This window comes from Podarcis cretensis (genome assembly GCF_951804945.1).
Source record: "Podarcis cretensis genome assembly, chromosome: 6".
Classification (NCBI taxonomy): Eukaryota; Metazoa; Chordata; class Lepidosauria; order Squamata; family Lacertidae; genus Podarcis; species Podarcis cretensis.
The window spans coordinates 69298220-69310224 of NC_137175.1; positions in this window are offsets into that span (position 1 = coordinate 69298220).

The following is a 12005-nucleotide window of genomic DNA, read 5'->3' on the forward strand; positions in this document are numbered from 1 at the left end:
ACTGCGCTTGCGCGCGCGCGCGTGTGCACACACACACACACACACACACACACACAAGAGTGTTCCACCAATGGGAATATCTTGAGTAGAACTTGACTCAGAGGATGCCACCACCAGGGGGAAGAATCTGGATCCAACCTATAAAAATTGCAGGCAATAGAAGAACAGGTGGCTCTCTCATGGAAACTAAAATAAACGGGAATAATTAAAACAGATGATAAGCCAATGAATAGGAACTAAAATAAATGAATGTGATCATAGTAAATGAAACATGAAACAAGTGAACATTTCAGTAATGAAAGGAAACGGAGAAATGAAACGCTATTTTGTTTCTTGCTCACCACTCAGAATGCACATAGCAGACCAGTGGTTGCTAACTTTTTGAGGTCCTGGGGCACATTCAATGACCACCACAAATTGTGGCCTTATACAAAATGGCTGCCACAAGGTCAGATGAACTAGGAATTGCTCAAAAGTCTACCCCAAAAGAAACATAATTCATGTTCAGTTCAACCAGCAATTATGTGGTTCAGATATATTTTTGAACTAATTCAGCTGATTCCAAGCACTGGGAGAATTCAGTGTGGTTTCCTTCTAAGCCACATTTCCCCCACCTCCACATTATAACTATTATTATTTTGCAAATTGGAACTCCAGTTGATGTACAGATCATTAACATCTTTCTTACAGTGTGTGCACAGCGAAATTAGGTCCATGGTTGTCTTGCATTCTGCATCAAAACAGCAAGAGGTGAAGAAGTTATCATCTGATACAATAATACAGTGCTTTAAGATATGTGTCACCAAGATATTGCCTGCTTCAAGGAAGATCATTTGTTATCTCCAGCACATGTGTTGTTGAAAACAGAGTTACACACTTTCTGCTCTGTTTTTCCTCTACTACTAGGTCATTTTATTATCTGATGGATTGTTGTCAGGTCACTGGAGGTAACTGAGATGCCTCAGACCCAAAATAAAGTGGCTTTGCCAGTCCTTTGCCCAATTAAGAAGTTGCTGACCTCAAGGACCCAGAGACCGCCATGCACAGAATTACCTGCCAACACAAGAAGATCCATCAACTTTCTTGGGGCTTGGGAAGCAAAATGGTAAACTTCTCACCTCTTATTTCTTGAGCCGAATGTGAAATTGGACAAGGTTCAGGCAGCTATTATTGCTGTGTATTTGAAAGTGGAGGGAAAGTAGTCAGTGACAGTCCACAAAGAGGAAAACGACATAGAGGTAGAAAGGCATTTCAACACACTGGGGCAGTGTGTGTTCTATGAAACTCAAGAGTGAGCAAATTAGAATGCATGTTATCGCTTACTACTGCAGCTTTCTATGAGAAAAAATGCAGTGCCTTCAAAATATTGGGAGAATCAAATGATAGCAGCAGAGCTGGAACATGAAAAATTCTTAAAGGCAATTGGGAGTGGGAGGGATCAGAGCTGACAGTGTTCTGAAGCTGCAAATTCCAGACAGGGATCCTCTGAGATAAATCCAGACGAAAAGAGCAGAGGTTGTGTCAAAAAATAATCACATTGATTTCTCTCTCTCCTCCCCCCCCCTTATTTTTAAATACCCAAGCAAATATAAACAGCAGATTGTCAGCAAGGAGTATGCTTCCTTGTGTGGCTACACAACATTTGACTAAAACTCCAATGTCGAGAAAAGAAAAAAGAAGAAGGTTTAAATTCTATTTAGTGTTAATGGGAATACAGATTATTTCCATATTTGAGGTGCATAAGATCAATGTAGGATCTTAAAGACAGTCGAGATCAACTTGATGTGGACCTTGATTTGACGCAAAGCTTTTGATATTCCTTTTCCATTATGTCTGCTTTTTAAAAAAAATTCCGTGTTTTAATCACCATATTCCAACTTCAGATAGAAGTTTCTTTTTTAGATGCAGGTCACATTGGCAGATAGCTCATCATGCAGACAGACTACCTGATCAGATAAAGTGATCTCAGTATTAGGTGTCTCTCCTCCCCACTAGTCATTCAAGGTGGCCATGATGCGCTTTTCGGGTGAAAGAAAAGGAATGGCCCATAATCTATTTTAGATCTATTTTAACTTTTTTCAACTTTTGCATTTCAAACAAAACAAAATGGTTTCAGGGAGGGATTCCATTTCTATCTTGAGCCTGGCCATGAAGTCTTCGGAACTGGGCTCCACCAGCAGAGGGACAGGACTACCAGCAGGATAACACATATACCTCACATGATTCTCCAGTATGTATTCAGAAAGTTCCCCTGCATTTATAGCATCATAGAACTGTAGAGTTGGAAAAGACACAAAGGGTCATCTAGTCCTGTGGGAGATTTCCCCCCAGAGACTGGGAAACAGGGCATCTTGGGTGCACGTTGGGATATGGGAAGGAATAAGAAATTGCTGTGCCTCAACTTCTCACCTTGGTTGCAAAAATCAGCAAGGCGATGGAAGAGGCTGTGGCTCCACCAGAGGATTAAACACAGTGGTGTTGGGGATTTGTCAGACTTCCGAGTCTGTTCAAAATCAGCGTTATTCTCTCTCTATTTCTCTCCCTCTGTATTTGCACACACTTTTATATGTCCTTTATACCATGAATTGAAAACAGGAACATCACCATATTTTTAAAAGATGGTAACAAATGACAGCTAAAAACCACAAGTAAAATCAAGTAAAATCGGCTGTACATAGGGTTGGAGGAGGAATCAGTTTTAAACAGATTTATTGACGGAATTTGGTGGTCTTCACCCAGCTGAGCCTTGCTCACGTTGGGGACTGACTCCTCTCCTCTCCTCTCCTCTCCTCTCCTTTCCAAACTCAGTCGTACTATTAGTTGCATTGTGACAACAGTGGTAGAAGCGGTTTGGGTGCAGGAAGATGTAAACAGGTGAGGAACAGTCTTCTCAGGCATGCTGTGGCTCCTCACAGGGATGAGGAGTATTTTGTACAGTTTGCACCTTAAAGCAAATTCGCCTCATTTGGCATTTCTGGATTTAAGACATGGTTAGGAATGAGGATAACAATCTATCTTTGGTTAAAAATGCATCTGATCTATATTTTAAAGATAAAACATACAAAACATTATAAGATATGCAGAAAATGTGGATTATTGTTGGATGCTCATACATTAAGAGGAAGGCACTTACCAGCTCATATAAAATAACCCCAGGTCACTCACTTAGTGAGTATAATCTCTGGCCAGCTAAGGATAAGTATCATGATGCAGTGTTCACTCCTGAGGTGCACATAAGATGATCTCTAGAAAAACTGTAAGACTTACAGCTAAATCTTGCAATGGGCACAGGTAGGGACTTTCTGATAATTTTGTGTTGTCAACAGATTATGGGTGGTATACAGATAGTAGTAGTAGTAATAGTAATGATGATGATGGTGATAATAATAATAATAATAATAATAATAATAATAATAATAATAATTTATTTATACCCCTCCCATCTGGTTGGGTTTTCCCAACAGAATATTAAAAACATGATAAAAAAATCAAATATTAAAAACTTCCCTAAACAGGGCTGCTTTCAGATGTCTTCTAAAGGCCAGATAGTTGTTTATTTCCTCTGATGGGAGGGCATTCCACAGGCGGGTGCCACTACCGAGAAGGCCCTCTGCCTGGTTCCTTGTAACCTTACAGTGAGGGAACTGCCAGAAGGCCCTCAGCACTGGACCTCAGTGTCCAAGCTGAATGATGGGGGTGGAGACACTCCTTCAGGTACACTGGTAGTAATAGTAGTAGTAGTAGTAGTAGTAGTAGTAGTAGTAGTGTTCCACCAATAATAAGAGTGTTCCACCAACAGGAATATCTTAAGTCAATACTGATCTAAATAGACAAATAGTCTGTATTCCTATATAAGACAAGTTCCAATGCTTCTGATATTTGTAGGTCAGCTTGGAATCTGCTTCTGTGATGACACCCTGCTAATACACACTCATGTTACCCCCACTAAATATCCCTAGATAACGGATTTTGACCTTGCTGCAATCGGTGTTCTGTGCACACTGGCCATTTCCTATCTGCTTCCTGACCAAAAAGTTTCTTTAAAAGCTACAACCTGTTGATCTTCCCAATATCTTTTTCTTCAATGACTCAACACACAAAGCCTCACTTTTAAAATAACAATTTTTGACATTTCACATGATTAGGAAGGAACACAATTTCCCAAGAACATGATGTATTTTGTAGCTTGAATCATCACACTTTTCTCTTTATCCAGGTTATGCTGACCCTGTAACAAAGGATTTTGATGTTTGGCAATAATTTCTTCATGGGTATCTTACACAAAGACTGTTTGTGAAAATGTGGTGTTTTGGGGTTTTTTTGTCTTCCCTGTAAGAACATTCTGGTTTAGCACATTGCAAGGAAATATATTTTTGAGGTCAATGATAGTATCCACTATAACACAAGTGGTGCTGCACTTACAATACTTCTGAGCTGGTGTTCTCAAGAAACATTTCTTATTTTACCAGAGTATATTGATTTATGTTTTCCACATCATTCAGGCTTTCCTTTGCCAGTTTTTACTACAGATCATGTCATATTGTACTCATCCACTGAGGGCAGGCTCCATGACCCAGTGGAGCTTTCATAATGGAAAGTAGATGTGTTTTCCTCTTATTTTTCATTCAGATTTTATCCCCCTGCCTGCACTCCCTGCATCTGCTCCAGAGGGTTGTGTGGTGTGAATTGACTGGGAAAATGGCTCCACAATTTTCCTTATTCAAATTTCTCTCTGGATTTTGGAGTTCCAGATTCCATGTGACTGTTTCTGAAGTGGAACTGATGAATTGGAAACCCCATTTTATTACAGTGGTACCTCAGGTTACATACGCTTCAGGTTACAGACACTTCAGGCTAACCCAGAAATAGTACCTCGGGTTAAGAACTTTGCTTCAGGATGAGGAAAAAAATCACGTGGTGGCGGCACAGCAGCAGCGGGAGGCCCCATTAGCTAAAGTGGTGCTTCAGGTTAAGAACAGTTTCAGGTTAAGAATGGACCTCCGAAACAAATTAAGTACGTAACCAGAGGTACCACTATACTGAGTATCACCGTGAAAGCATGATTGCCACAACTTTTAGTTCATTCATGTGCCTTTCTCCCTCATGGCACTACAATAAATTTGCATGTACTTATTAATAAACCATTGCAAAGCCAAACCACAACCCAACCGTGATGTGATTCCATATATGGTTCTTTAGAGCAGTGTTTCCCAACCTTGGGTCTCCAGCTGTTTTTGGACTACAACTCCCATCATCCCTTGCTAGCAAGACCAATGGTCAGGGATGATGGGAATTGTAGTCCAACAGCAGCTGGAGACCCAAGGTTGGGAAACACTACTTTAGAGAATCTTTTGGTGTGGTATTTTTCATTGGCATAGGAGCACATGGGCACATCTGTAAAGCAATGCTTAAAAAGGGACTGATGATGCAATCATCTGCAAGCTCAAGATAGTAGTAATAGTTTTTTCAATGTACACATGTGAGTTGCTTGCAAGGGGCAGGGGCGAGTTTAAACTGAAACAGCTAAATATATGGCAACGTTTGAGTGCTGTAAATCCAGAATAAATTTCAGAATTTCTCCTAAAGTGTTTGTCTGATGCATTTTGTTGAGTAGGGAAGGCCTGCAGGTCATGCTTGCCAGCTCATCTGGTTGGTCACTGTGAGAACAGGATACTGAGCTAGATAAGACATTGGCCTCATCCAGCAGCCTCTTCTTACATTCTTTGCTTGAACATGAGTAGAACCCTTTGTGCATAGAGGCTTCTACTCATGTTCAAGCAAATTCAAGTAAAAGCCAGTTGTAGACCTTTCCTGCTCAACAAAGGAAGGAAAGGGTTGATGCATAAAAGATGCACACATAGATGTTGAAGATAGGGCATGCGTGCATACCTCTGCCCCCATCCAAAGTCTGATTTTTCACAGTTTCTTGTCGACTTCTGAATACAGTGGTACCTCGGGTTAAGAACTTAATTCGTTCTGGAGGTCCGTTCTTAACCTGAAACTGTTCTTAACCTGAGGTACCACTTTAGCTAATGGTGCCTCCCGCTGCTGTCACGCCACTGCCGCACGATTTCTGTTCTCATCCTGAAGCAAAGTTCTTAACCCGAGGTACTGTTTCTGGGTTAGCGGAGTCTGTAACCTGAAGCGTCTGTAACCTGAAGCATCTGTAACCCGAGGTACCACTGTACAGCTCTTGTTAAGCCAGAATTTAGGAGACATGGAAGATGGATCACAACAAGCAAATGGAAGTGAGGATGGAATCTCTTATCCATATTACGTAGTGTTCTTGCTCATGATTTATCCTGAGGTTTCAGTTTGGCTTTAAAATTGCTCTTAAATCCTGATGATGTGTTCCAATGAAAGCTCACTCACCAACTCGGCCCCAATCCCAGGTTTTGCAGTGTGATGAAGCTGGTGCCATTCAGTTGTCAGAAGGTTTTATTTTCGCAGGTGTGTAACAGCACCCTGCACAACTTAGGCTTCAATCCTATACTCACTTACCTGGGAGTAAACCCTGAGTAGACATTTATGCACTGTAAAAATGATGATAAATGATGACACTAATAAATTTTCTTCTGTGGATAATCTATTTATTTATTTGACATGGGTGTGGGGAATAGCTTTACTAATTCCAGACCCTGTAATAATTATTTGAACGGCAGCAGTCAAAGCACTGTGAGTTCTTTCCTTTCAAAGATAGCATCACACTCCAAACAAACTTAAAACTGTGCATTTTTCAAAGGGCTGCCGTGTAGTCTTCAGCCACACAAAATGTGCCTGCGTTGCAGAGTTTTAAATAGTGCTGAACTTCTGATACCTCTGTGTTACCTGCAAAATCCAATACAACAGCTACATCCTGGGAAGTCTTCCCTGAAAACTGCTTACCGTTACTAGGCTGCAGTTGACTTAAAGGTTAAGTGACCTCTTAGAAGAATGCAAACTTGTGAATTAGGGAATAGTGCTGTTCTCAGGTGGCATTTATTCACCACAAGAAATGGCTGCTAATGAGCTCCCTAGCTGGTGAAAAGCTAGATGTAAAGTATGTAAAACTTGGAATGTCGACTGTTTCATTAAAAAAAATGGCATGTAAGTGAGGCTCATTAGATAAATTATAGTAGATCAAACCAAAGGAAAGGGCAAAACTAGGTGTCAAAACCTGGAGTGTCCAATCAGAGTATTTTCTGCATGCTTTTCATAGTGTAACCTTAGACTACTTATTTAGGTGATATGATTTGCAAATAGAAGGTTACTTCATCTCAAAAGTGTACTACATTAATATTGCTTTAAAAGCAAGCCTACTGTGAGGGCTGAATGTGCCACACTATAAGATGCTCATTATGTGGAATTTCCAGAATTCAAGAAATCAGTTCGTTTCTTTTTCAGTTGCTTATACCAGGGTTAAAAATAAATAAATGGAGTGCTGATTTGTGCCATGAATTTTAAACGTGAGTTGGGGGAGGGAGGAGACTCTGAAATTGCTAATAGGTATTCTGTGAAAATGGTGGGACCAACAGTAAATGAATTATGTGTGTTGGAGTTTATAGGTCTAAACTGCTGGGAGATTGAAATGTGCCCAGCATTGTGCTGTGATGGAATCTGCCCTCTGATTTCTTGAAAGTTGTATTTCCCTGCGAAATCAGTTTTCAGGGCCTTTCATTCCCAGGAAACTTCTGAATTTTGGTCAGTGTGGAGTTTTGAGCTTACTTTATTGTGCAGAGTGAGGTAGGCATGTGAGTGTATTTCTAACCCTAATCCTGGCTACCTGCACTTCCTGATCTGAAAAATTCCAATGGAAGGAGTTATCCATGATGTCCTTTAATTGGGCTTTAATTGAAGTTTGGGCAGTGGGAAATGCTGCAGAGTGCAGACTACTAGTGAGATTTTCCTTTTAAGGACAATCATTCATAAACACCCATCAGCAATATAAAAAGTCAGGTAACCACATGCCGATAATGTTTTGCCCACATTTTCTATTCCAAGTGGATTTTCTTTTCTCATTAATTGATGGGGAATGGTAAACAAATATGTAGGAGAAATTTTCAGCCTAGAACTAGCCCAAAGAAAATACAGTTAGGTCCACAAAGTAGCAAAACAAGTCCATTGCCTTTCTCTAAACCAATTCTAATTTTGGAAGGACTTCAGCATGTGTGTTAAGTTCTTTCTCTTTTAAATTCTAGCTCACTTATTGTGTTAGTGAATAGATAAGACTATATTGGACATTTCCATTTTTAGATGTTGTGCTGCGGGGATGTCTGCAGCTTGTGGGTCACCTGACAATATGATGAGGCCAGCAGCTGTAGTCCCCCATTTTCCTCACCTTTAATGTACATGTGGAAGGGATCTTCTGGAATGCTTCTCCCACTCTAGAGTTGAGAGGAGGGAATTGCCACATCCTTCTTCTCCTGTGAAGAAGCCCTGAGTGCTTCCTCCCAGGGGATGTCTTGCTTTCGGCACACAGACCACTTATTCCAATTGAAATACTTCATAGGAAGTCAATCATAAATGAAAATAATAAATAATACTGAATAACAGAAGAGAATGAGGCAGGCAGGCAAATGCTCCAGTCAAACTGTTCCCTCCCCTCCCCAGGGACATCTGCCCTGTGGGAAGAAGACAGTGAGGCAGGCAGGCAAAGACAACATCAGGGTCTGATCTCATGGGGCTGGCTCCTTCCCTACTCACGGGGTAATGGACTCCATCTGTGGAACATGAAAAGATAGAAGGAAACAGACAAAGACCGCTCCTCGCCCTGCTGGGCCAGCATTAAACTTTATATAATTTCTTTGTTTTAGTACTTCAAAAATTGCAAACCACCCTTGGGTGCCTTGGCCAAAAGGCAACATATATAGATAAATAAATGCTGCATTGTCTCAGACATACGTTATTTATCACTCATCAGCATGCATGTGATATAGTGCACACTAAGAGAGTTGTAAGACATATTTAAATGCAAAAGTAAAATTTCATTTATTTCCATTTTAACAAATCTCTGCAAGATAGAAAGAAAGGGGGGAATTGTGTGTGTGGGCACACACACACACACACACACACTGCAGAAGTGAAGGCACAGTTTGATAATTTCAGGTTAAATAGAGTCTGTCAGGGAATTCATTTTGGTTTAATTTATAGTAGCAGGAAGACATTCCAAAGAGCTACCCCAAAACGACCACCTAGAAATAAAAGAACCTTGAAGCAGACAGCAGGTGGTCTTAATTGCTAACACGGTTTCCCTGGCTTTAGCTTCTGTTATGTTCTGAGCATGACCTCATACCAAAATCACTATTATGGAATCTGTCTCCACACCCACACCCCACATTCCCATTTATTTCTTATTGTACCTCGGAACTCAATGCAAATATAATTTTACAACCACACACTTTATTTAGTTTATGACTGCCAGAATTCTGTTTGATGTATCCTTTGCTAGTTAATATTCTGTTCACATAAGAATAATATAATTAAATGATGTTAACTTGCAGAGTAAATCAATTGGGGTTTTTTCTTCTTCTGACAGAATAAAAGAGAGGCTACACCTTTTTATTTAAAAAAACCCATGATTTTTTCCCTGTCAATCATACTGTATTTTTGAAATCACAGGCAACTGTTTTTAAGGCACTAAAAGTGTCATTATTACCCTTTCGTTGATTGTTAGAAATTCATACATATTTCCAGAAAATACTGCTCCTTTTCCTGAGTCACTGCATTTTCAGAACCCAAACCACAATATCTTGTTATCAACAAAATGTAGTACTCCAATAAGATACAGCCACTATTACTAGTTTGAATTGCTGTCCGCAAAGAGGTTGTACAAAGATCAATGATACTACGGGCTACTGCTACTGCTAACTTTTGAACCCGGATAAGCATGTGACTATTTATTGAATAATGCAACCACCATATATTGCCATGGGATACACAGGGTGTTTTGACTGCTTGAATATACATGCATACGAGTCTTTCCTTAGGAAGCTTGGGCAGGCAGGTAAGGCAACACAAAACCAGCAAACAGCTTGCTTAAAATTCACAAAATAGCATGAGATGTCTCAGCAATAATGGCGTGTGATTGAGCAGCCGGCTGGATTGTCACTCTTCATCACAAATTACACCCACCAAACCCCGGTGCCCTGCACAACTGCAACAGCTGAGAAGCACCATTCTGTCCTGCAGTGGATGTTATTGTTACACAAGTTTAATTGACCAAGAAAGAGGTAAAAATTTGGAGCAGAGGAGATGGAACATTAATTAAACAGAAATCCCCTTCTCTCCAGCCCATCTGAAAAATAATTAAAAAGCACAATCACCCAGGTGCAATTTCGTGATTTAGAACCCTCATACCACAGATTCTAAGCATGGCTTACCCAGCCTTAAAACATAAAGTCTTTCTTTCACTGGAAGGGAGGCAAATGTTCCAGCCCTTTCACAAGTTTGCATTCCTGCAATGCTTCAGTTCCAAATTACATGCCCTGGTGGAGTTCCCTCAATCTCCTCACTTCTGTCCGAGTACATTAGTGAAATCCTGTTCCTCTCAAAACTGTCTTGTGATGATTAATCCCTCCTCTCCCTGCCCCGTGAGCCCACTGTTCTCAGTCGACAGATCCCATGGCCTTTATTCAAGAATCCAAAGAAGCTGCAGAAACAGACCTTGACAACGCTTCGATGTGATAAAGAGGGGAAGGAGGAAGGAATGAATGGGAAAGGTATTTGCATGAAGCCTGACTTGGCAAGTTCGACGAATCCCAGAATACCTACGCTTGACAGATGCAATATTTAACAACCTTTAACCTTACATCCACCACTCCTCTTGGGGTGATGACAAGGGGATATATTCAATTGAACAGGCTTGTGATAAGCAGATAGGAGAATGAGACAAAAAGCATGTTTAAGCAAGGAGTGGGGCTTCTGATCCATGTTTCTGACTACCATCCCTGTCCAGGTTTATTAACTTGAAACAAAATGACATGGATTAATAATTCAGCATCAGAACTACTTGATCTTTATGTTTTCTGAAGAATGATTTTAAAAGTCTCCCTTATTACTGTGCTTTTAATTTCCTGACTGCACGGGCCAAAGCACATTGAGAGTGATTCTGATTGAGGAAAAAGTCTATCTTTATAAATTCCAGTATGAACTGACCATGTATCTCTGGGATAATGTAGAACAGGACTTGTTAATGCGCTTTACAAAATTTCTGAGACATTTTTTGAGCTCTCAGAAATGCTTTTTTTTTTTAAATGAATGCATATTTTGAGAGCAAAAAAAAATTATTAGGTAATTAAGAGCATATCTCCCACAATGGTTTATTGATGCTTATTTTTATTTTGCTTTCAGATTTTTAAAAATTGTTTATGCATTTATTGTTTGGTTTTTATCTTTTAAATACTGTATTATAAAACACTTGATATGTTTTGTGATTTGGTGGTATATAAATACTTTTATAAATGAATAATATTTGGAGAGAAATCAGTGAAATCATTCGTATTTGAGGTACAATGCAATTGTGATTCATTTGAAAGAGATATTTGTAAATGGGCTTTTAAAAATGCATAATAATATGCACTTTAATATGCACTAATAATATGGAAATGGTAGGCAGGGACTTATGGATGAACACATGGAGAAATCACTTGGGCTGGAAATGAGCAGCTTCAGTCATCCCTAAATTGTGGCCTGTGATTGTGATTCTGCTAACACAACCAGATGGTTGTGGTCATTCACAATGAATTAATTTAAGGAGGAGGGGGGGAGGGAAAGTGTGGAGGACTAGTACATTTTCCTCTGAAGAACTAATAATGAGTCCAGGAGGCAATCTACATTGGGAAATTGGGGTGGGGTGGGGAAATCCAATCTGGTCCAAATTGCCCCTCACCTTTATGTTGTTTTCAGCAAAAAAAAAAAAACAAAAACAAAACCCAAAACAGGATCTACTTTTGTGCTAAAATGAAAAGGAATTCTCAGAAACATCATCAGCCAGTCAACCACTGAAAAATACTTCTCTGTTATCCCAT